Source organism: Lactuca sativa, chromosome 1 (genome assembly GCF_002870075.4).
Source record: "Lactuca sativa cultivar Salinas chromosome 1, Lsat_Salinas_v11, whole genome shotgun sequence".
Lineage (NCBI taxonomy): Eukaryota > Viridiplantae > Streptophyta > Magnoliopsida > Asterales > Asteraceae > Lactuca > Lactuca sativa.
The window spans coordinates 222,721,594-222,747,943 of record NC_056623.2 but is presented as its reverse complement, the minus strand read 5'-3'; the positions used below and the strand labels follow the sequence as shown (position 1 = coordinate 222,747,943).

The 26,350-nt window shown below is 42.0% G+C and overlaps 1 long non-coding RNA gene across 1 annotated transcript; it reads left to right on the top strand.

The window, feature by feature from the left end:
• The first annotated feature begins 21,657 nt into the window (after nt 1–21,657).
• Nucleotides 21,658–22,724, top strand: LOC122197352 (uncharacterized). Its single transcript, XR_006190686.2, has 2 exons — nt 21,658–21,993; nt 22,497–22,724. It is a non-coding gene; the product is annotated as an uncharacterized LOC122197352 (long non-coding RNA).
• Nucleotides 22,725–26,350: the final 3,626 nt, after the last annotated feature.

Here is a 26,350-nt window from a genome sequence, read left to right as displayed (position 1 = left end):
AAGGAAGCCCTTGGTGTGGTAGTTTACCTTGCAAGCATTATCTACATCAACTAGTACATCTCCTGGACCTTGGTGAGTGTCCAAGATACAACCTTTTCCTTGCTATGTTTTTATACGTCTTGATTTTGTCCCTTAACATCACATCTTGATGGATTTGAGTGGTGATATGTCATAAAGCTCGCAACTTTATGAATCTCCAAGTCACTTAGACTATTTACTGCCTTGGATCTGATTTGAACTGAGCTTTGTGTCATGCATGGAATCATGGTCACCTCACTTTCACCTAATAAGAGTCTAAGACATGCATTGGAAACGCATATCCGGAAAGTGAGTGTTTTTATGTTGTTGTATGATGATAGAAACATTTTTGAGAAAGGAGATCTAATAGTCTTCAAGGAGAAGTGGTAATAAGTTAAGCCAAGTTATGTTTTTTCCCTATTTAAACCTAGAAGTGAGATCTTTATTTCTTGGAGTGTCTTAAAAGATAAAGTTGGAAACTTTATCCACTTAGAACATAGAATGAACCAAAGATGAGCCTAGGAGCCCTTAGGATCAAACAAAACTACTTAATCTATAAAGTTGTTGGGAGCCTAGCGCCCACAACGTGGCCTAGGCTATCACATTATGGCGACAGGGCTAAGACTTGTCTACTCTGTTATTTAGTGGTTATGACATGGCTAAGGATTCCCACGGCATGCCGATCAGATGGTGTTGACGTTGACGTTGATCATTGATCGTTGGCTTTGACGAAGATTGAATTTAGTACAATTTGGATATTTTGATTAGCAGATTAAAGCTTGAGTCCATGTTATTGTATAGGTGATCAGTTGAGGCAATATCCGGAGCAGTGATTTGTTCAACTATCATATCAGACTGTGAGGTGAGTTTTCCTCACTATACTTGTGGGTCAAAAGTACCAACGCCGACCCACTGGATTACGTATCCTGATATATTGGATTGATGTTATGTTAGTTATATGATATACTAGTAGAACTATATGATCACTTATGCTCACTGATTTTGAGTTAGACTAGTAGATCTGTATGATTACCTGTACTTGCAGGTTATTGATTGTTATTTTACATGTCGACATGTTATGGTTTGTTGGGATGAGGCAGTTCTACTTTGTGCATAAGGCTATTATACCCGGGGTGTCCCGGATAGACTGAAGGCCTACAAGGCAGTCCGGTAGAGCATTGGCTTACTGTTTAAGTGTTATCTTTCAGGTACTTTAGATGATCGAGGCATGGTGAAAGCTTTATTGTGCACATCCTTTAGATTTTATGAGATTTTATTTTGGGATACTCTGATTTGTGATTTTAACTTATGGAAATTCATTTTTGTAAATACTATGGTATTTCTTTTTTGTTTTCAAAAATAAAAATATTACCTTGATTTTCAGATACTATGGGTTTAACGAGAAAGGTGCTTGGGAAGGAGTGGACAAACCGAAGGTTGTCACAATGAGTAGATGGGATAATCAATGGCTGAAGCTGGAGCTGGTGCAATATGCTTGCATCGATGTTTTCTACATTTTTAATATTTGAAGGATCTTGATTACCGACAATTTCGACTTATTTTTACTCAAAACCACAATGATCGAGGGTATTGTTTGGCAAAATTAGATTAGCATTGTTGATATTTCATTTATTGTAGATGTTGAACATTAGATTAATAAGGATTTCTGTTTTCAAAATGATTCCCTATAGGATTTGGATCTATGTTATACTTCTTTAGTGTTAATCGAATGAATGAATTTTAGAAATATTTGGTGCAGATAAATTACAATCCATATTTCCATTTGAATATTATAATTAGTTTGATCAATTATTGGGGACTTGTACTTCGATTACAAGATTCTTATGAATGTAGTACCAAAAACGAATGTCGGAGGTAACCAGCAATGCTAATGGTGGTTCCCCGAGTTTCAGAAGTAAAAGTTGTTGCCGGAGTACCAGAGATGACGGTGGTTGCTAAATATTTAAAGTAGAGATTGTGGGGTTGATGTGGCTGACAGGGATCCTTTTTTGTAACCATATGGCATCTTAATAAAAGACAAATATATGAATAAAGAAGGTGAGGTTAAAAATGCAATTTTACTATATTTAACATCTTTGTAGTTAGAGTTAACAGTGCATGAACCATTTATGTAATTTCGAAATAACATAAGGATCAAGTTTGTCTAATTTATTAAAGTTGGACCCTAGATGCCTCTTATGCCATACCATAGGGACCACATGTGTAATTTTCTCCTTATATAATATGGTTGGTAATTTTAACGCCTGGTTCCCTACTTGAGAAAGAAGGGGAGGGTAGAGGACTCAAGAGAGAAGGAGTAGAGCCAGAAGCTTCATCCCTTTAGCTGCAGTTTCTGGTAATAAAGCCTCAAACTTGATCATTATTTTCTTAGATCTATTTAATTCCATTTTATGTGGGTTTTTAGTGCAATATTGATAGTTATTGGGAAAGGATCGATCTTGTTGGGTATTCTTACAGATCTAGTGTCTAGACGAGCTATGAGGACATAAAGGTGCAAAATTTGTGCCCTTAGAATCCCCATGCAAGTGAAAAGGACATTATAATGGCTTTTTGAGCATAAAAAGGCCATGCATAGAAGCAAGCTTGAGGCTTTTCGTGGTTAACCAGTACCTAGGCCCTAGATCTAGGTTTGTATGTTTTGGCTTGAGATGCTAACGATTTTTGGACAAGGTCTATGTCCTTAAGGAATTAGGGTTTTGTCTAAACCCTTCAAGAAGAGCTATCAACGGGTAAAGTTGGAAACTTTACCCTTAGAAAGATCATTCCAGTGAACAGACGAGCTATGGAATTGGAATCTAGAAAATAAGGGCTTATTCTGTCAATGTGGCCAATTCAGATAAAAGGACTCGTCGAGTCCATGTGGAAACACGACGAGTCGGTTAATGTTGTCATGTTGTAGTTTATGGTAGAACTCGACAAGTCTGTAAAGGGACTCAATGAGTTGATTCGCCAATACATGACTATGATTAGCTCCAAAGGACTCGACGAGTTGGAGAAAAGACTCGACAAGTTGAGTCATGATTCTAGGATTTCTGAGTTATAGAACTCGGCGAGTTGAAAGGCTGACTCAGGGAGTTGGTTAACCCAAAATATTGACTTTAACCAAAGCATAGAATTTCGTAGCATCCGGATTCCCAGGTGTATTATTTTAATCATTTATTCTTGAGTTTTGTGGAAGGACTCGGAGAGTTGATGCTTAGACTCGCCGAGTAGGATCGTGAGTTCTTGTATCGATTAATGACCGGACTCGATGAGTCGATTTGTGGACTCGGCGAGTCCGCGCTGTAAAGTGAAACCCTAAATCTCATGGCCTAAGCCCTATTTAAAGGCCCGTATGGCCGTCATTTGCAGTTACTACACCCCTGAGAAACCCTAGAGAGCAGAGAGATCATTATGGTGCAAGAGGAAGCATAATTCACCATTTCTTGTGTGTTTTAGAAAGAAGGAAGAAGGTAGAACAAGCTAAGCAGGTGGAGGAACTTGGATCCACTTCTATTTGATCAGAGGAATCTGTTGGAGGTAACAATATGTGCCATTCTCGTGTTTATGGTCATTTATGTGAATCTAGGGTTTTCTTACACCTTCTTTAGCATGAATTCGAAGTATGAAAGATCTCTAGGTGGTATGCTTCTTAGATCTGGACCTTATGAGGTCCAGAGAGTCGCGATTGCTATGCTTTATGCGTTAGCTTATGAGATATGAGCCTAGGACACCATTTTAAAGGTTATTTCTTCATTTTTACATGACTTTCGAGTGTTAAGAGGTTAGATCTACTAGTTCTAGAAGTAAATCTGACCTCCGAAGATCGTTTGAGTGTTATCATGGGAGGAATTCGCAAAGTCCATAAGGGAACTCAATGAGTCGAGTCGGGTTGCCCCGCGATTGGCGATCTGTGATAACCCGATGAGTGGAGGATTGACTCAACGAGTCGAGTAAGGACCAGGGGTGAAGAGGACATGCATGGACTCGTTGAGTCACACGAGTGCACTCGACGAGTCTGGTTAAAGTTTGACCGTTGACTTTTAGGGTTTGGTCAACAATTACACTTGTGGACCATTTGAAGGGTAAAATGGTCTTTTAGCCTTCTTAGAGGACATGGAAGAGACTAGTCTAGCCTGCAGAGCTGTTATTGATTTGTGATAATTGTTATTGTGTTTAGGCAGAGGCTAGATCAGTACATACGAGTGCGAGATTATCCGAGACATCCGAGGTGAGTCTTCTCACTATACATTACCAAGAGTAGTATTTATGTTTTGACCAGAGGATCTTGTGTGCTATGTGTATGTATGAGATTATGTGCAATGTGATATATGTATGCTATGTGATTGTATAGACCGGACCGGAGGGTCCAACGATATAGACCGGACCGAAGGGTCCAACGATACAGAACGAGCCGAAGGGTCCAATGAGCTATGACTGGACCAGAGGTTCCAACGAGCTACGGGGCTGGAGGGTCCCACTGAGACACATCGACCAGAGGGTTGCACTGTAGCCTCGAGTGGCGTATGTATTGTATGTGGTATTTCAGGGGAACTCACTAAGCATTTATGCTTATAGTTGTTGTGTTATGTGTTTCAGGTCCTAGTGATATCGCGGGAAGGCGTCGGCATGATCCGTACACACTTGGGGAGTTATGTTTGAGATTCTGTGGAAATGTTTTGTGATGATAATATTTGATACATTATGTTTTGAAATTATTTTATGTGTAAATGTATGTTTTAAAAATAAAAAATTGTTTTGAAAATTTACGTTGTTACAAGTTGGTATCAGAGCCTTGGTTTGAGGGAATCAGATGCACCCTCGGGCGTATCTGAGCACAAACTGAGGATTTGAAAATTTTTCAACAATAAAACAAATTTTTCTAAAAGAGCAAAAGATTTTGAGACAAACAGAGCGGAGCAGTGTGTACGATCAGCCAGCGGCCAAACGGTGAATCCCGAAAATACCCTTACGTTATGTTTTATGAGATATGATATGATAAGTTATGCATGCTAGAGTAGACCAGAAATTCATATTAGGACTACAGTGGCGTGATTTGTGATGCCTTACCCTAGGAGATTACTGCTACTATGAGATGCCTTGAGAGTGAGTAGATAGCAACGAGGAGCTTATGAGAGGTCTACTGGAGTGTAGCCAATGTATAGCGAGAGTAGAGTACTTGTGATCTGGGATCCAAGGAGGAGGACTTGGGGTGAATAATGATGCGGTATGGTCGGTAGTATAGGGCCCATACTACTGGAGACACCGGATCAGTGAGCAGTCCAAATAAGAATCCTTAGGATACTAGGGGACAAGTAGGGTTGGGTTATCGAGTGTGAGTATGCTCGAACGAGTCTCTGATGTTTTTATATTGTAATTCTGAGACACCATGGTTGGGACACGACACACACCTGAGAGCAGCAGTGTCAGTGATGAGGAGATCCGCCGGTTGATTCATGAGGAGGTTTGCGGCGATACGAGCTGAGATACCAGAGATGTTCGGGTCTATCAAGACCACGTTGATCGAGAATTTTGATGAACAGTACGCCGCTCTTACTGATGCTGCTGTTGTTGCGGCCACCACATCCGTCGCTACTACCAGCCCGTAGGGAGGAAACTCGTTGTTGTATCGATAGTTCAGCAACACGAAGCCATCAGAGTTTGATGGGATGCAGGATCCGATCGTTGCGATGAGATGGATTCCAAATGTTGAGGGATGTTTCTATACCTGCTCATGTCCGGAAAATTTGAGGGCGCGGTTCGCGCTGAACCAGCTTCGCTTGGGGGCGAAGGACTGGTGGAAGTTTGTATCGGCAGATTTCACCCCAACTGAGCTTACTGCGGTGACCTTGGAGAGATTCACAACCAATTTTCCTGATGAGTACGTTCCCCTGTGGAGAGGGAACGACTGGCTCAGGAGTTTTTGACCCTCAAGCAGGGTACTGATTCGGTTACTATGATTACCCGGATGTTTTATGAGAGGGCGATGTTTTGCCCTGAACAGGTGTCTACCGAGCAGGCACACATGAGCCGATATCTGAGTGTTCTGAGGGGAGATATTCACGATTTCGTGGCGATCTCGACTTACCGAACATTTTTCTGAACTCCAGGAAAATGCTCGGAAGAGGGAGATCGAGTTAGAGACTCAGGCTAGTTAGGAGGCGGAGTCTCAGGGAAGGGATCGGCAGCTGGCACAGTCTCAGCCGGCAGCGAAGTGGGCGAAGCCAGCTGATTCGAGATCTGGGGGTTCGAAGGTCTGCGCTTGTGGGAAATGCAGAAAGAGTCACGAGGGGGTGTGTGGAGTTCTCATACGTTACAAGTGTGGAAAGGAGGGGCATTACGCAAGGGATTTCCCCAAGGGATTCTCGGTTTGCTTTCATTGCAACCAGACCGGCCATCGAAAGGACGAGTGCTCTCAGCTACTTCAGTGATCAGCGCAGGGATCTGCACCTGCTGCTAGAGCTACTGAGATTCGTCCAGCGAAGGCCGAGTCACTGAAGGCTCGTGGGAGAGCCTTCCATTTGACAGTGGAGGAGGTCCGCGCAGCACCCTACGTTGTGGCTGGTATGTATTCTTTCCACTATTTATTTTGAGTCTGAGATATTGTGCTTATATTATGATATGCGTAGGTACTTTTATTGTGAATTATGTACCGGCTTTTGGTGCTATTTGACTCGGGTGCAAGTCGATACTTTGTGTCGTTAGCTTTTAGTCACTATATCAGTATTTTTCTAGAGGCGTTGAGTCGACCTCTTCGAGTTTCGATAGATGACGAGCGAGCGGTTTATGCTACTGAGGTGATTCGGGTATGTGTTCTCGAGATCTTCGGTGTGGAATTCCCGATTGATCTGGTCCCGATTGTGATGGGGGGCGTTTGTGTTATAGTGGGCATAGATTGGTTGACCCGTTTTGGGGCTATTATAGACTGCGAGCAAAAGTTGGTGATGATACGAGACCCTAGTGGGGGAGTACTTACGGCGTACAGTGAGGGTGCCCCTCCTGAGTCAACATTTTGTTCAGCTGCTAGGGCAAGGCAGAGTCTACAGCAGGGCTGTAGTGGGTTTGTGGCTTACGTGATGGACACACGAGTGGTAGTGGAGAGGCCGAGATTGGTTGATGAGGTACCGATAGTGAGAGAGTTCACGGAGGTTTTCCCCGAGGAGCTGTCGGGTGTGCCTCCCGAGAGGTAGGTGGAGTTTCGCATTGATTTAGTTCCGAGGTCGGTGCCTATTGCCAAGGAACCCTATCGCCTTGCGGCTAGAGATGCAGGAGTTATCCTCATAGCTTTATGAGCTGCTGCGGAAGGGCTTTATCAGACAAAGTAGCTCGCCTTGGGCAGCGGCGATCCTTTTTGTCAAAAAGGATGGTTCACACCAGATGTGCATTGACTACCAGGAGTTGAACAAGTTGATGGTCACGAACCGTTATCCCTTACTGAGGATCGATGATCTGTTCGATCAATTGCACGGAGCATCTTGGTTCTCCAAGATTGATATGAGGTCTGGGTATCATCAGATGAGAGTGTGGGATGAGGATATCTAAAAGACGACATTTAGAACTCATTAGGGGCATTACGAGTTCGTGGTGATGCCTTTTGGGCATACCAATGCACCGGCAGCATTCATGGATCTCATGAACAGGGTATGCAGGCCGATGTTGGATCGTTCGGTGATTGTGTTCATCGATGACATAGTGGTGTATTCGAGATCTAGAGAGCAGCATGAGGAACATCTGAGAGTGATTCTCGGCGTGTTGAGGGCGGAGAGGCTTTTCGCCAAATTCTCCAAGTGTGATTTCTGGTTGCGAGAGGTCCAGTTCTTGGGACCTCGTTAACTATAAAGGGATATTGGTCGATACTGCCAATATTGAGGCGGTGATGAGCTGGGGAGTGTCGAGGTCCCCCACCGAGATCAGGAGCTTTCTAGGATTGGCCAGCTATTATCGGAGATTTATCAAGGATTTCTCCAAGATTGCGGTTCCTCTCGCCAGGTTAAACCGGAAGCACGTGATTTTTAGTTGGGATCCAGAGCAGCAGGCCTCATTCAAGATGCTTCTCCAGAGATTATGTGAAGCCCCGGTGTTATCCCTTCCGGATGGAATGGAAGATTTTGTGGTGTGTTGTGACGCATTGATATCGGGTTTCGCTGCAGTGCTTATGTAGAAGGGGCACGTGATAGCATATGCATTGAGGCAGCTGAAGCCTCATGAGACGAGGTATCCCACCTACGATCTGGAGTTGGGGGCATTGTTGTTTGCCCAACCAGAATATGCGCCAGAGGAGATGGTTGGATGTGGTAAAGGATTACGATTATGAAATCCTGTACCACCCGGGCAAAGCTAATGTTGTAGCTGATGCTCTAAGCCGTAGGGCAGAGAGTGCACTGATTCGAGATATCTGCATGCGACTAACGGTTATGATGCCAGTGTTGGACACCATTCGGGAGGTTCAGGCGGAGGCCGTGTTACAGGGAGAACCGCAAGAGAGAGGGGGTGATCAAGCAGGTATCTGAGTTCACCACCGATAGTCAAGAGCTTTTGACCTTTCAGGGTCAGATTTGGGTAGCGTTTGCGGGTGGAGCGCGTACCATTCTGATGGAGGAGGAACATAGATCGTGGTGTTCGATTTATCCAGGTGCCACTAAGATGTATTTGGACCCTAAAGAGAGAGTACTGGTGGCCCTGTATGAAGAGGGATGTGGGGTGGTTCATAGAGAGGTGCTTGACATGTTGTAAAGTTAAGGCCGAGCACCAGCGTCCGAATGGCAAGTTGCAGCCACTTGAGGTTCCCCAGTGGAAGTGAGAACATATTTCTATGGATTTTATCACCAAATTGACGAGGACGGCGAGAGGTGTTGATGTAATTTTGGTGATCGTTGACCGGTTAACAACGAGCGCTCACTTCCTTGCTATCAGTGAGAGCTCTTCTGTAGAGAGGCTGGCTGAGGTGTATGTCAGGGAGGTGGTATCGCGGCATGGTGTATCGATCTAGATTGTGTTAGTGCGAGATGTACGTTTCACTTCTAGGTTTTGGAAGAAGTTCCATGAGGAGTTAGGTATGAGACTGCATTTCAGTACCGCCTACCACCCACAGACGGACGGTCAGAGTGAATGGACTATTCAGATGCTCGAGGATATGTTGCGGGCATATGTGTTGGACTTTGGAGGAAGTTGGGACACATATTTGCCATTGGCTGAGTTTTCCTATTACAACAACCACCATTCGAGTATCGGTATGCCTTCTTTCGATTTGTTGTATGGGAGGAGGTGTCGGACTCCCATATGTTGGGGAAAAGTAGGATAGTGGGTGATGGGCAGCACTGAGATAGTGCTTCAGATGACAGAGTAGATACAACAAGTCAGATAGAGGTTGTTGACATCTCAGAGTCACCGAATGAGTTATGTGGATAGGCGACGGTCCGAACATGAGTTTCAAGTAGGAGATTTCGTACACCTGAAGGTATCTCCTTGGAAAGGAGTGATCCGACTCAGTAATGGTGACGGCTAGGGTGGGCAAGGTAGCATATCGTTTGGAGCTACCCGTGGAGTTGAGCCAGATTCATGACACTTTCCAAGCGTCTCAACAGAGGAAATGTATAGCCGACGAATTGACGGTGGTGCCGTTGGAGGATATTTAGGTGGATGCCAGCCTGAATTATGTTGAGAGGCCAGTTGCGATTATGGATCGAAAGATCAAGGTTCTGAGGAACAAAGAGGTGCCCCTGGTGCCGGTCCAGTGGCAACATCGGAGGGGGTCTGAGCTGACTTGGAAGCCGGAGTTGGAGATGTGTGAGCAGCATCCAGAGTTGTTTGCAGAGTAAGACTTCGAGGGTGAAGTCTGATTCTAGTGGGGAAGAATTGTAACATCCGGATTCCCAAGTATATTATTTTAATCATTTATTTTTGAGTTTTGTGGAAGGACTCGGCGTGTTGATGCTTGGACTCGCCGAGTAGGATCGAGAGTTCTTGTATGGATTAATGACCAGATTCGACGAGTCGATTCGTGGACTCGGCGAGTCCGCGCTGTAAAGTGAAACCCAAAATCTCTGGGCTTGAACCCTATTTAAAGGCCCTTATGGTCGTCATTTGCGGCCACTACACCCCTGTGAAACCCTAGAGAGCAGAGAGATCATTGTGGTGCAAGAGGAAGCTTAATTCATCATTACTTGTGTGTTTTAGCAAGAAGGAAGGAGGTAGAACAAGTTAAGCAGGTTGAGGACCTTGGATCCACTTCTATTTGATTAGAGGAAGCTGTTGGAGGTAACAATCTGTGTCATTCTCGTGTTTATGGTGATTTGTGTGAATCTAGGGTTTTCTTATGACTTCTTTAGCTTGAATTCGAAGTATGAAATATCCCTAGGTAGAATGCTTCTTAGATTTGGACCTTAAGATGTCCAGAGAGTCCCTATTGTTGTGCTTTATGCGTTACCTTCTGAGATATGAGCCTAGGAGACCATTTTAAAGGTTATTTCTTCATTTTTGGTCTTATAAGCATTGTATGAACGTAAAGTTTGAAACTTTACGTGACTTTCGAGTGTTAGGAGGTTAGATCTAGTAGTTGGAGAAGCAGATCTGACCTCAGAAGATCGTTTGAGAGTTATCATGGTAGGAACTCACCGAGTCCATAAGGGGACTTGACGAGTCGAGTCGGGTTGCCCCATGATTCGCGACCTGTGATAACCCGATGAGTGGAGGGTTGCCTCAGCGAGTCGAGTGAGGACCAGGGGTGAAGAGGACATGTGTGGACTCACCGAGTCAAACGAGTGCACTCAACAAGTCTGGTCAAGGTTTGACCGTTGACTTTTTTTCACTTATAGGGTTTGGTCAACAATTAGACTTGTGGACCATTTGAAGGGTAAAATGGTCTTTTAGCCTTCTTAGTGGACATGGAAGAGACTAGTCTAGCATGGAGAGCCGTTATTGATTTGAGATAATTGTTATTGTGTTTAGGCAGAGGCTAGATCAGTACATACACGTGCGAGATTATCCGAGACATCCGATGTGAGTCTTCTCACTATACATTACCTAGAGTATTATTTATGTGTTGACCAGAGGCTCTTGTGTGCTATGTGTATGTATGAGATTATGTCCAATGTGATATATGTATGTTATGTGATTGTATAGACCGGACCAAAGGGTCCAACGATATAGATTGGACCGAAGGGTCCAACGATACAAACCGGGCCGAAGGGTCCAATGAGCTATGACAGGATCAGAGGGTCCAACGAGCTACGGAGTTGGAGGGTCCCACTGAGACACATCGACCGGAGGGTCGCACTATAACCTCGAATGGCGTGTGTATTGTATGTGATAGTTTGGGGGAACTCACTAAGCATTTATGCTTACAGTTTTTGTGTTATGTGTTTCAGGTCCGAGTGATGATCACGAGAAGGCGCCGACATGATCCGTACACACTTGGGGAGTTATGTTTGAGATTCTGGGGAAATGTTTTGTGATGATAATATTTGATACATTATGTTTTCACATTATTTTATGAGTAAATGTAAGTTTTAAAAATGAAAAATTGTTTTGAAAATTTACGTTGTTACAAATTTGACTAGGGGTAAAATGGTCATATTATCCATAGATGGATTTTCAGTTTTCTAACTAAGTATTATTGTCTAGAGTTAGCCGGGGAGTAGTGGGAGCAGCTAGCAGAGATTCCTTGTGCACGAGATCAACATCCAGTTTGAGAAGTGAGTTTTCCTTCAGTAGGAACCGTTTGAAGGCACCAATGCCGACCTGTTTATGTATGTTAGTATGTGCCGGGCTTCGGTCTGATGCTGGGGTAGCCCGATGTAGAGTATGTGTTCCGGACTTCAGTTCGATGTCGGGGCGGTCGCGAGAAGTTGTTATGTATGCTTGATTTTTTTTATGATTCTTGCATGTTATGTGTTATGTGTTCCAGGTCTAGGTCCGATGCCGGGGTAAGTCCGATGTATGTTACTTTATATGTTATGTGTTTTGTGTTCCGGGCTTCGGCCCAATGTCAGGGCGATCCCGATGTATGTTATGTGTTTATATTATGTGTTTATGATATATATTATGTAGTGTGTATGCCGGGGTAAGCCCGATGTCCGGCGGGGCATGATGCCAGACGTGGTCTGATGTCGGCATGAGCTTGATACCAGACATGAGTCCAATGCCAGGTAAGCCGATGTCGGGTTCGTCCCGATGCAGCTAGGAGTAGTCCTAATGTTATGTTATATGTTATATGTTATGGGTATGGTATGTACTTGTTTGGGGGAGATGACTAAGCTTTCTGGTTACAGTTTTTAGTTTTGGTTTCAGTACTTCTGCTAGTAAAAGGAGGGGCTTAGGATGATCGCATGACAAACACCCCTGTCTTCAGCCTGGGATACTTTACTATGATATTGGAGATGATATTTTGATATTTTCACATTTGATGTTATGTTTTGGAGACATATGTTTTACGATATTTACATGACGATTGTATTTATGTTTTATTTAAATGAAAAACAAATTTTTTGGACCGTATTTTTGGGGTGTTTCAAGTTGGTACCAGAGCCTTGGTTTGAGGGATTCAGGCGCACTTCGGGTGTGTCTGAACTCAAACTAAGGAATTGGTATAGAATGTTCAAAAGAAAAACCATTTTATAAAAGGATTTTTGAGAAACGAAAAGAATTTTAGAAAAAGAAAAAAGAAAAGGATTTTGAAAAAGAGAAAAGGGTGTGGTGCATGCAATCAACCGAGCTCAAGTAAGTACTCCCAAATTACCGATACAAATTTATGTTATTGTATGCTTATCAGTTTTATGAGAACTGCATGCTAGATTACGACTGTGGATCTAGGAAGGATGCCTTATATGCCTGTTATATGTGTATCAACTATATAAGAACTGCATGCTAGTGCAGAGTAGTCAATATGATGGTCTGATTAGAATATGCTTGATTATGTGTACTCAATGCTCAAATTCTCCTTGCTTTGTGCTTTTAGAAGTTCTAATTGTCTTTCGCTAACTGAACGGATATTTTAAGTTACATATTGTGAGGACTAAATAATTTCAGAAGGTTAGGTTTAGCATTATTTCGTAGCTCTCCTTTGAGTCTAACCGTTGTACTGTAGAACCTCTCATTCGAAGATTTATCTAGTCTTAGTGATATATAATGGTAAAGAGATGGAACTCCAGTTCCTTCGGAAATGTTAAGATCTTTGGTGAAAAAAAAAGGGGTTGATCCGTACGCGAGCTAGTTAGGTGAAGATAGCAGGGACTTCTTATGCAGCTGATGGCGGAGAGTTGGATGGTGATTACCCTAGGGCAAGCCCAGGATGAGAGTAACATGTGAAGCATTAGAAGTAGAACGGACCTGGTGAAATCAAGGAAATTCTTGAGGAAAGTATAGATAAATGTGGAAGGTACTATGGGCCCATACTACTGAAAGCAGAGGATCCATACTCAAGTCAAGGAAGGCTGAGATGAATCCAAGGAATTTGTAGTGTATATGATCCCTCGAGAATTGATTAGTATTCTGATGTTTGTTATGATGTGTTTTTTATAATGGCGATTTTACGCAACATACCAGTCGATAGGTCAGACGTCGGTGAGGGATCAGGCTCAGGCTCAGGAGCCGTGCAGCTAGACGACCTGACTAGGCAGTTCATCTCCTTTGAGATCACGTATAATATCCTGGTTCAGACTCTTGTGATCTTTGGCATGATCAGGTTGTTCAGGGCTTGTGGAGCTCCATACTACCATGGGGCTCGGGACCCTATCACGAGTACTAGATGGTTGGCAGATATCGTTGACGCATTCCACACCAGCAGATATCCCAAGGGGGACAAGGTTAGACTTGCATCCTGTCTATTGAATGACAGGCCACATGACTGGTGGGAGGAGATCAGACATTCCATTGGTGATGATGAAGCTCTTGATGTGATGACTTGGAGTGATTTTACGACCTGACTCAAGGCTGAGTTTCACTCGTGATAGAGGTGCAACAGCTTGCCATAGAGTTTCATGATCTTGAGCAGACGACAGAGACAGTAGCGGAGATCACCGCCAAATTTAGGGACAGGGCCCTTCTCATTCCGCAGTATGTGACAGATGAGGAGATGAAAAAGGCTCAGTATCATGAGATGTTGCAGAATGATATATTCCAGTTTCTGAGCCGCTACAGCTGCAACACTGTGGAGAACATGATTGCTAGGGCGAGAGAGAGAGAGAGAGAGAGAGAGAGAGAGTGGGTGAGTTGGATTTAGAGATGGATAGGAAGACGAAAATAGGGGGGTCAATCGGGGAGTTTGGGGAAGAAGCCCGAGGAATCAGATCATAGATCTCGGAGCCAGCAAACCCACGATTGTTGTGGAAAATGCGACAGGATGCACGAGGGAACGTGCAAGGCTGGGAGTTCGGGCTACTACAAGTGCGACCGAATTGGTCATATGAGCTGAGATTACACAACCACTACCACCACCACGACACCATTAAATCTGATTTGTTTTCAGTGCAATCATAGGGGACATAAATGTTCCCAATGTTAGAGTTTAGCAGCAGCAGGGAAGGTGCCAGTACCTTCTCCTGCCACATTGAAGATTACAGATGGCCGTCAGGGCTGGGTTGAGGCGCCTATGGCGCAGAGCAGGGATTTTTAGGTTACCGCAGAGGAGGCACGAGTAGCTCTTGATGTAGTGATGGGTATCTATCTTTCTCTAATATTTTTATCGATATTGTTTGTTAATCATGTTTATATGTTTTGTTATAGGATTGTTCTTAGTGAATGGTATATCAACCTTGGTACAGTTTGATTCTGGTGCCACTCGATCTTTTTTGTCGCTAGCGCTCAGCAAGCGATTTGTAGGAGCTCCAGCGGAGTTGGATTGCCCACTGGACGTAGAGATAGTCGATGATAGGACCGTCAGGGTTACGAGGGTTCACAGAGGATGTACGTTATAGTTACTCAATCGGCAGTTTACAGTAGACCTGGTTCCTATTCCCCTGTGTTAGAATAAGCTTATAGTGGGTATAGATTGGTTGAGCCCCAATGAGGCGGTGGTGATTTATTGTGAGCAGCAGTTAGTGAGGGTTCGCACTCCTAGTGGGGGAGGGATAGTGATCTAGGGCGAGAGGTTGTAACGTGGACTAGTGTTTTGTTCAGTAGCGAGGGCGAGGCACCACCTTCAGTAGGGTTGCACAAGATACGTCGCCTATGTCATGGATACACGGGATAAAGGTAAGGCGACAATTGATGATGTACCGGTGGTGCGAGAGTACATGAATGTATTCCTGGATGATTTACCTGCGATACCCCATGAGAGACAGGTTGAGTTAAAGATTGGCCTAGTCCCTGGTGCGGCTACAATAGCCAAGGTACCATATCGGTTGGCTCCTCTCGAGATACAGGAGTTGTCTACGTAGCTGCAAGCTCTGGTAGACAAGGGTTTGATCAGGCCGAGCCGTTCACTATGGGGAGTCCCGATCCTATTTGAGAAGAAGAAGGGCAGGTCACATCGCATGCGTATAGACTACCGCTAGCTGAACAAAGTAACGGTAAAGAACCAATAACCACTTTCGAGGATAGACGATTTGTTTGACCAGCTTCATGGAGCATCTTGGTTCTCCAAGATTGATCTACGGTCAGGGTATCACCAAATGCAAGTCAGGGATGGTGATGTGTAGAAGACAACTTTTAGGATGCGCAATGGTCATTATGAGTTTGTAGAGATTGTCATTTGGGCTCACCAATGCTCTAGCCATGTTCATGGACCTCATGAACTGCGTGTGCGGACCGATTCTGGATCGATCTGTAATATTCTTCATTGATGACATATTGGTTTACTCCAAGACTCAGGAGCAACATGAGAAGCACCTGAGGGAGGTGCTGGAGACACGGATAAGCGAGAGACTTTTTGCAAAGTTCTCCAAGTGTGAGTTCTGGTTGCATGAGGTATAGTTCCTTGGGCATCTTGTCAACCAGAAGGGTATTCTGGTTGATCTTGGCAAGATGGTGACCGTAATTCAGTGGGAGATTCCGAGGTCTCCAACTGAGATTCGGAGTCTCCTGGGTCTGACAGGGTAATACAGGAAATTTATTCAGGACTTGTCCAATATTGCAGTTCCTTTGACCCGGCTGACCAATAATTCAGTCGTTTTCTTTTAGGGACCTGAGCACCAGGCGACCTTCGAGACCTTTCCAGAAGGAGTTAATGACTTCGTAGTATACTGTGATGCTTCGATTACAGGCTTGGCAGCAGTGTTGATGTAGCGGGGTCATGTGATAGCTTATGCTTCGAGATAGCTGAAGCCTCATAAGGCTAACTATCCAACACATGATTTATAGCTGGGGGGTTGTGGTGTTTTCCTTGAAGATTTGGCAACAATACCTCTACAGGGTCTATTGTACCATTTACACGGACCACAAGAGTTTGAGGTACCTCATGGATCAGCCTAATCTGAACATGGTTGTGAAGGAATACAATTGTGAGATCTTTTACCACCCGGGCAAGGCTAATATGGTGGTTGATTCCCTGAGCTGGAAGGTCGTAGCAGCCCCGGTTTTAGATATTTGTCTGAAGATGCCAGTGATTACCCCATTGCTAGTACAAATTCAAGAGGCATAGGTTAAGGGCGTGAAGGAGGAGCATCGTAAGGGTGAGCGGATCATAGGCCAGACGGCCTCCATTGATTACGACAACTGTGGATTGTTAACCTTGCATGAGAGGGTGTAAGTACCGTAGTAGGGTGGAGTACGATAGATATTGATGCATGAGGCCCACAAATCCAGGTACTCCATCCATCCTAGGGCGAAGAAGATGTATAGAGATCTTTGATACGATTACGGGTGGCCCTGCATGAAGTGGGATGTAGCTTGGTATGTAGAGAGATGTCTGGCCTGCAGGAGGGTCAAGGTAGAGCACCAGAGGCCTCACGGCAAGATGCAACCTTTAGACATCCCCGTGTGGAAGTGGGAGGACATTACTATGGATTTTATCACTAAGCTTCCCAGGACCGCACATGGGGTTGATTCAATATAGGTCATCGTGGATCAGTTGACAAACAGCGCACATTTTATACCGATCCAGGAGAGCATATCGGCGGAGAAGTTGGACGAGATTTATGTACAAGAGGTGGTGGCACGACATGGAGTGTCCGTCTCAGTTGTGTCAGACCGAGATGTCCGTTTAACTTCCAGATTTTGGAAGCGGTTTCATGATGAGATGGGTACTCGTCTATACTTCAGCACTACTTTCAACTCCGAAGAGATGGATAGGGGCGAGAGGATGATTTAGACTCTCTAGGACATGTTTCGTGCATGTGTATTGGATTTCAGTGGCAGTTGGGATACGTATCATCCGTTACCGGAATTTTCGTATAACAACAGCTAACACGCCAGCATAGATTGACTTTCCTTCGAGATGCTCTACAATAGGAATTTTAGGATGCCAATTTTTTAGGGTGATGTCGATCAGAGGGTCTTGGGGGAGTATGGAGGTAGTACTCAAGACCACATAGTAGATCCAACAGGTCCAGAGCAGGCTCCAGCCTGCTCAGAGTTGGCAGAAGAGTTACGTCAACAAGCGGCGTTCAGAGTTGGAGTTTCAGGTGGGTGACATGGTCCTCCTAAAGGTGTCACCTTGGAAGGGTGTTATCAGTTTACGAAAGCAGGGCAAGCTGGGCCCCACATATATTGGCCCCTTCATATTCATTTCTCGAGTGGATAGGGTATCGTATCAATTGGATCTTCCCATAGAGCTCAGCTAGATTCACAACACTATCCATGTTTCCTAGGTACAGAAGTGCTTAGTGGATGACATAACAGCTGTACTCTTAGAGGATATTCAGGTTGATGACAGCCTGAATTACATTGAGAGACCTGTGGTGATTTTGGATCGTAAGACGAAGGAGTTAAGAAATCAGAGGGTTGAGCTAGTGAAGGTATAGTAACAACACCTTAAGGGTTCAGAGTGGACATGGGAGCCCGAGGAGGAGATTAGGGAACACTAACTACAGTTGTTTCCAAATGTAGCACACTTCAAGGACGAAGTCTAAGACATGTGGGGTAGAATTGTAATGTCTGGTTCTTTGCTTGTTAAAGATGAGGTAGGTAGAGAACTCAAGAGAGCAAGAGTAGATCTAGAAGCTTCATCCCTTTAGCTGTAGTTTCAAGTAATAATGCCTCAAACTTGATCATTCTTTTCTTTGATCTATTCATTTCCATTTTATGTGGGTTTTTAGTCCAAAACCGATATTTTTGGGAAAGGATCGACCCTGGTGGGTATTCTTCTAGATCTAGTGTCTAGAGGGGCTATGAGGACATAAAGGTGCAAAATTTATGCCCTTAGATTCCCCATGAAAGTGCTAAGGACATTATAATGGATTTTTGAGCTTAAAAATGTCATGCATGGAAGCAAGGTTGAGACTTTTACTGGTTAACTGGTACCTAGGCCCTAGATCTAGGTTTGTATGTTTTGGTTTGAGATTCTAAGGCATTCTGGACATGGTCTATGTCCTAAAGGAATTAGGGCTTTGTCTAAAACCTTCAAGAATCAACGGGTAAAGTTGGAAACTTTACCCTTAGAAAGATCATTCCAGTAAACAGACTAGCTATGGACCTGAAATCTAGAAAATAAGGGCTTAATCTGTTAAGATGCCCAATTCAAATAGAAGGACTCATCGACTCCATGAGGGAACTCGATGAATTGGGTTGTGTTGTCCTATTCTACTTTATGGTAGAACTTGATGAGTGTATATAGGGAATCGACGAGTTGATTCTCCAAGATGCGACTATGAGCAGCTCGATAGGACTCGACGAGTCGGAGGAACGACTCAACGAGTTGAGTCCTGATTCCAGGGTTTCTGAGTTATAGAACTCGACAGGTTGAAACGTTGACTCGACGAGTTCGTCAACCCAAGATGTTTACTTTGACCAGAGCATTGACTTTGACTAGGGGTGAAATGGTCATGTTACCCATAGATGGATTTTTAGTTTTCTAACTAAGTATTATTGTATAAAGTTAGTCGGGGAGTAATGGGAGCAACCAACAGGGATTCCTTACACATGAGATTAGCATCCAGTTTGAGAGGTGAGTTTTCCTTCAGTAGGAACGGGTTGAAGGCACCAATGCCGGCCCGTTTATGTATGTTAGTATGTGCCGGGCTCCAGTCCGATGTCGGGGCTAGCTCGATGTAGAGTATGTGTTCCGGACTTCGGTCCGATGCTGAGGCGGTCCCGAGAAGTAGTTATGTATGCTTGATGACTTTGTGATTCATATATGTTATGTGTTATATGTCCCGGGCATAGGTCCGATGTCGGGGTAAGCTTGATGTATCTTAGTTTATATGTTATGTGTTATGTGTACCGGGCTTTGGCCGGATGCCGGGGTGAGCCCGATGTATATTATGTGTTTTTTTCATGTGTGTATGATATATGTTATGCAGTGTGTATGCCGGGACAAGCCCGGTATCGGGCGGGGCCCGATGCTCGACGTGCTTTAATGTCGGGGTGAGCCTAATGTCGAACAGGAGTCCAACATCGGGTAAGCTGATGCCAGGTTTGTCCCGATACAGCTGGGACTAGTCCCAAAGTTATGTTATATGTTATATGATATATGTATGGTATGTGGTAGTTTGGGGGAGCTCACTTACCTTTGTGCTTATAGTTTTTAGTTTTGCTTTCAGGTACTTCTGCTAGGAAAGGGAAGGGCTTGGGATGATCGAAAGACACACAACACAGTCTTTAGCCTGTGATACTTTACTCTGATATTAGAGATGATATTTTGATATTTTGACATTTGATGTGATGTTTTGGAGACATATGTTTTATGATTTTTACATGATGATAATATTTATGTTTTATTTACATTAAAAACAAAATTTTTGGACCGTATTTTTGGGATGTTTCTGTAATCATGTTTTTGAAATCAAGAGCTTACACATCGTGACAATGAAATAAGCATTTAAAGCTACCCAATTAAACTAATGTTTTTAATCATATACCTATTTTACAGAATAGGAAAATTGACAAAATTGCACAAATGGTTTATGTGGTTAGCTAAAATTTGTCATTTTGGTCCAAAAACGTTTTGACTAGCATCAGAGATCCAAACTTTTCATTTACTTGTAAGTTTGGTTTAATTTGATTTGAACTTTTTTATAATGATGATTATGTATTTACTTTTTTCCTTTTTATTTTTTTATTTATCTAAATAATTTTTTGATTAAAAAAAATAAAAATATATCAAAAAAGAAAATATAACCCTACCTGAAATACCCCCACCCCACATACAAGACCTTATATCTTTTTTATTCCACAGTTCGTCGGAAACCGGAAACCATTGCCGCTATTGCCACCATATTGGTCGGAAACCACGAAAACCACTGTTACATCCACCATTTACGTCGAAAACCATCGAAACTGATGTCATCCTTCGTCTTACCTACCTTGACTGTCTCCTTTGTCAAATCACATCACCACAGTTGGTGTTCGTCGGCTTCATCATCTTCCAAATCTACATCATCAGAAACGGAGCGTTACAGATCTGACAGTAAAACGATTTTTAGCCCCATCTTCGGACGCCATCGTCTCCGCCACCACCTACTGAGATCTAAAGAGTTAGGGTTTTGGCGACTCTGGCTCTAATGGTTGTCTGTTCGTGGTTGTAACGACTCCGTGTTCTTGAGGGGATTATGCATGACGAACAGGTCCGGATCCATTGCGCATACCCTAACATCGCCACCCATCTCCTCCGAAAACCGTGTCAATCTTGTAAATGGTGAACTCCAAATGTCGCTAGAAGGTGGTGTTCGTTAGTCTGATCCGGTAAAGAAGGCAGTGCTCGTTGATATGAGTAAGAGATGGAGAAGGGGAGAGACAAGCGGTATGTCACAAAACCTCAGTTGATGAAGTCGAGTGTCATTGTTGGTTTTCTGATCTACTTCGTCTACGCCACAACTAGTGGAGTTTTCAGCTAGCCACCATTAGAAACCCATACCTTAGCTTCGTGAAAACCCTTTCCACATCTACCTTCTCACATCTTCTACAAACCTCGAGTTACAGCGTCACCATCAGACCACCTACATGTTTCCTGAAAATCAAGGACTTAGTCCTCCGGCGGTGCTCCAGACGACATGTAATAAATGGTGGTGGCCACATTCGGTCTTACCACTACTTTAGATCCACTGGAAAGCTCATTAACCGAACCCTCTCTACCAGAATGCTCAACCTTTGGAAGCCTCAGTCCCTGGTAGTGTCACTGTCTTCTTTGGTTTTCTGTGTGTGTGTGTGTGAGAAAGAGGTTTGGTTTTTTTTACTTTTTTTTAATCGGTTTAATAAATGAAAATGTAAAAGCAAATGAAATGAGCAAACTTTTCATTTAAAATATTTTAAAATTTTTTTAGACCAAAATCACAACAAAATGAATCATCTGGACTAGTGTGCTAGTACAAAAAATTTTGCACCAATTTGACAATTTTGGACACAAGGACCATTTTTACAGTTTTGTGTAGGAAAATTATATATATATATATATATATATATATATATATATATATATATATATATATATATATATATATATATATATATATATATATATATATATATATATATATATATATATATATATATATATATATATATATATATATATATATATATATAAAAGATTAGATTCTATGGAAAATAAATGTTTAGGGCATCAAGTTAGGAACTAATTATCAATTGACACTTGCCAATTGTAGAAGTTATTGAAAGTACAAAAGTCGTTTGGGTTAAATTTAAAAATTTTGTCTGTGTGGTTTTCTTAAAATTATATGTTTTGTCCAACCGTATTTTTTTAGATCTGGCAACCAAACCCTCTTCTTCCCTTCCGTTTCATTTTCCCTTCCGAGTTCATCATCCTCGTCCATGAAAAACAAACCCAAAAAAAAATATACGATTATGAACATTTATAAAATCAAAATACTCTGAGGGAAAAGGTTGGCTCCCACCACCACCTTTTACCAAATACAACCTCCAAAGGTAAATCTAGAAACCATTTCATTTTCATTGTGAATCTCCATATCGGAATTCCAAATTCAAATCACATATCTCAAGTCCAACACCCACCCATTACACTGACTGTGTTGTGCATCTCTATCTTCATCTTTAATCTTCATTTTAGCAATGATTTCTGAAAGAACACACATACACACTAGATTTTCAAAAATTGATCTTCAAGAAAACACATGAAGACACACATATATCAGATGAAGAAACACTATTAATTGTGTTCATCTTTCAGAAATTCCAGTGAAAATAGGAATCCCAAAATCGATATTTGTAGTAAACTAACAAAAACCGAAGCCCTGATTTTTTGAAATTGATATGCAAGAAGGAATTGATCTGGTGGTGATCGATGTTCTGTAACTATTATCATTTTTCAGAGTAATGATTTTTGATCTAGTGTTTCGATGTGGTTAGCATCTACAGTTTTTCAAACGCGGGTGTAGGGAGTTTAAAGGAAGTTGTGTGTGGTGGTGCAGGTATGTGAACATAGAGATGTAGGGGAAGATGGTTGAGTATTTGTCGGTGCTGCATAACACAGTGGTGGTTCCGACGACTGTGTTTGGTTGTCCGGTGTTTGTCTTCAAAGTGATGCAGGGTGTATAGAAATATCAATCTGGAATGGTTTTGGCTAGGTGTGAAACCGTTTCGTTTTATTACTTTTTATGATTTTCGAATCAATGAAGGTTCCTAGACGGTGGATTTCATGGATGGTGGCTTTAATGTTTGATTTGAATTTAGCCGACTGTTTTTGATGAAGTCTCGTTTTTATTCTTTTTATTTTGATTTCAATTGTTTCTTTTAGTCAAATGTTATTGATTTTCAAGGACAGTGGCATTAATGCCTTTTTCTTATTTTAAATGTTATGTTTAAAGAATCCAAATCAATTTTTAAGTAGAGATGATTTCCAAGTAATAAATCAAAATTGACCTTTGACCATTCTAAATTTAAGCTTTCCTCTTAGATTGATAATCTAACAACGTAAATTTGAAAAATAAAATTTTCATTTTTAAAATACAGAAAAAAATTCATAATGTATTCCTCAAAAACATAATGGTTCAAGTGTCAACACAAGTCCACATAAAAATATCACTATCCTAGAATCCACATGGTCTCGAAATCGGTGTGTACAATCAAGCCGACACCTTCGTGCGATCCTGAGAAGTACCTGAAACACATCTCACACAACACGGTAAGCATAGGGCTTAGTGAGTTCCCCAAAATACTGCATCCACAAATAATAAGCCTCTTATGGCTATAACTCGACAAAGACCCTCCGGTCTCATGCATCTCGGTGAGGACCCTCCGGTCTCACGGCTCGGCGTGGACCCTCCGGTCATGTGTCTCAGTGAAGACCCTCTGGTCTCATAGCTCGGGTCGGACACTTTGGTCCTGTATCTCAGTGAAGACCCTCCAGTCTCACAACTCGGTTTGGACCCTCCGGTCCGATCTCAATAAAACATAGAATAACATAGCATATATCATAAAGACAGAAATACACAATATCACATAACTCAATATAAACACGTAGGACCCTCCTGTCAATAACTCAAATAAGACCCTCCCGGTCACTCAGTATTACCACCCAGGTATGTATAGTGAGAAGACTCACCTCGTAAGAAATCGGATAATCTCGAACTCAAATCACCAGTCTAGCCTCCGCCTAACATAAACAATAATTACTTGTAATTAATAACGGCTCTTAAAGAAGCTAGAGTAATCCTTCAACAAGCTCACAGAAGGATAAAGACAATTTTACCCTTTCATGGCCTTGATAATCCACAAATTGACCGAACCCTAAAATTGAACTAAAATTCAACAGCAGCGCGTACGTTGCACGTGCAAGCCCTCTACATTGGGCGTACTCTTTTGCCATGAATGCATTGGTGATTCTCGACCCTACGCTGAGCGTACTGGGATTACGCCCAACGTACGCCCCTGTTTTTCTCTTCATACTCTTTTGTTCTTAAGCCATTAAGACCTTAGCTCAAATCTCAGATCTGGACTACCTAAAGTCTCATACTCCATAAAGTCTGCAACATTAAGCCTTTGCATTGCTGATAAAGTCACAAACACCAAAACACTCACTCTCTATTCTCAATAATGCTCTTATCTCATGCATGGGTTGATTCAAATGTCCAAGTCTCGATTTTTATTACTCTACACCACTTAAAACACTCAAAGGGGTTGATAATCAACTCTAGAGCTAAATATCTCAAAAAGCATCCAACTTTGGGACCAAAACCCTAAAATGAACTTAGATGATGCATAAATAAAAAGGGTGAGAAAGCTTTTAGCTTTATACCTCTAACTGAAGCTCCAACCACATATAAGCTTAGATCCAAAGCCTGGACTCCCACTCCTTCCTCTATAAAGCTTCTTCCTCACTCCAAAGAAACACAAGAACACCTAATTGCTCACAAATGGACACACAAGCTCAAGGAACGAGAGATTAGGGTTTGAGAGGATTGATATCTAGGAACGGTGGCCAGAAATGAGGCCATCATGTTCTTTAAATAAGAACACACCCTAAATTAGGGTTTTCACTCTGGGCCTAGGACGCCCAACATACCCTCTCGTACGCCCAGCGTACTAGGTGACTTCCGCGCAAAAAACACGCATATGAGTACGCTGAGCGTACCACACTTTCAAAGTCTGGCTGGATGGGAATGATTTCCGGGGAAGAAGCCCCGGCTGCCATGCCAGCTCGATCTAAGGTGGGAAGGGATCGAGACCTTTCTCGCGAAGATGGTCTTCTATAGTTTAAAAATCTCGACTTTAGAACAAAAGTACTTTCTTTCGCGTACCGCCCGCGTACTCATTTACCACCTTTTCTCAAATGAGGGCCAAACTCGACAATTACCAAAAGAAAAAGGGTTTATAAAGTATACTTGGTCTTAGGATGTTACAAATAAAAGATTAAGGATTAATGGATTAGGAGAAATATTCTAAACCATAGGGACCATTTATGTAATTACTTTAAATTTAATTGTAACTCTAATATTTATTTTGTGTATAACCCTTCCCTCTCTCTCTCTCTCTCTCTCTCTATATATATATATATATATATATATATATATATATATATATATATATATATGAGTTATGTTCAAATGAGAATATTTATTTAGTTTGAGAACATTTGAGAACAGTTTTAAAAAATACGGAAGACATCATTTAAGATTCAATGAAATTTAACATAAAGATTCTCTGTGATTTTCTCTTCACTCACAAAACAACCGACACCCCACTCTGATCCTCCCTTCCCTCCCGGCCATTAGAATTTGGTGATGCAACTATTGTGATAAGTACATCTGGTGGCCACACTGTCAGTGAATCGTTTCCTCACACATATTATCAACGTTTGGCTCATTTTCTTAGGGCAACAACCAATGTCCTTGGTGCTCATAGTATTAGCATACATCCTGCACTCAGGGTTTCACATCTTGATTAACTTTTGGTTTCTTATTTTGGAGCAAACATCGAATATATTTGGTAATTGCCTTCTATTCCTTACACATATTTGTTCTTATGAGTTCTGAATGACGTCAAATACATACTTGTTGGATGATTAGTGATTCTTGTTGTTATTGCTGCTTCATTACTCTTTCATATGAGGTAATTGACTTCTATCTTGTTTCATATAATATCATAGACATTGTGATAATTTATAGATTTTTTGAACACCAAGTGTTTGTTGAAATGCCTTAATGAAAAAACCTTAACTTTGAACCCTTATTAAGCCAAACATTAAGGCCCTTAGGTTAAATTGAATTTCACATCTCTATAGGCTAATAAGTAACCAACAATAATGTTCAAAGTGATAAACTTAAGGCTTAACCATTAATTCCTTAATAGAGCACCAAAAATGATTTAGAAGATATTATGATACATTTTCCCAAATCTGTCCTCCAAATTCTAAAATCCATGCAAGTCAGTACGAATAGCTAAAAATCATGAGACTTAGTTTTATGGAAATATTAGGGTTTCTGCTTTCTTCAAACTTTGAATGACATTTTGAAATCCCAAATCCTTGAGCGGTAAAATTGGCAATCTTTCAGGCTGGTCCATGTTGTCACATATTTCATTCACTATATTAAAAAATCATAATAAATTCATTAGAACTCCAAATTCCAAAATTCCAAATCCTATACTTAGATATGGACGTATAGATTCCAACATCCAAAGGGCCTGACGTAACTCTTAGTATATTAGTACAGTTTATTCCAAAAGTGTTGAGTAGTCCAACAAATGACAACTTAAAGTTACTAACTTGTAAATTTAATATAAAATCAACAAAATATCATTAGACTATGATATCTATAATTCTGAA